We start from the raw sequence: 953 nt of genomic DNA, 5'->3' as shown, positions 1-953 counted from the left end.
AATTTTATGCTCCATTCTTGCATAGATTTCTAGTTTCAGTTCTACTACAAGCTCCACCAATAACAGAATCAAAATCAGTAACCTCCATACTTTTATACTAATCACCTCATTGACTTAAAAACTAGTATGCATCTATAATGCATTATATGTGCATAAATTATTTATCAATAATTATTCATTACATATTAGTACATGAATATTTCACATACTTTTAAAGTGTGCTAAGTTGGAAAATTTGAGTAGATAACATAAAAGTAAACACGAGTGTACAATCCATTGGATTGTCTTGCACAGCCTTCTCTTTGGAGACAGTGACTCAGACTCCACCTAACTGAATGCCACATCTGAACTTCAGAACGCACATTTAGCCATGAACAAAACTCGTGTTTTCCATTTGGCCTCTTAGTAAAGGAACCAGAAAGCATGGCTTTATGATGGGATTATTCACCACATATATGGAAGGACCTCCTGAGCTTGCCTTCCAGCTCTTCCTTACTCAGAGACAATTTGATTCGAATTAACTTGCTCACCTAGCATTTTTAGGCCCAGAGAAAAGTGGGGAAATATAGTCATGAAAGAAAGGATTTGAATGATATTATTACATTGCACTTTTACCACCTCACTATCCCCCTACAGCCTTAGTACATAGATTAGTTCATTAGAATGGATTTTCTAAATGAAAATAGCCAGTGGTCCTCTCCCCTCAAAAACCAACCTGAAAGTTCTGTTGAAAAGGTGTGAACATTGATATCAGACAAGCTGGTAGATAGCCATTAAAATTATATTTCTCAAGCATATACAATAACATGGAAGCATTTTCATAGCAGGCCAAGTGAGAAAGGATAATAACCCATAGCTATGTACATGGATGCATATCTCTATCTACCTGTCATCTATCTATATCTATTATCTATTTATCTATTCATCTATCTGTGTGTATGCACATAGGTTTG

Source organism: Nannospalax galili, unplaced genomic scaffold, assembly GCF_000622305.1.
Source record: "Nannospalax galili isolate Female #2095 unplaced genomic scaffold, S.galili_v1.0 scaffold5154, whole genome shotgun sequence".
Taxonomy (NCBI): Eukaryota; Metazoa; Chordata; class Mammalia; order Rodentia; family Spalacidae; genus Nannospalax; species Nannospalax galili.
Note: the sequence above shows the minus strand (reverse complement) of the source record.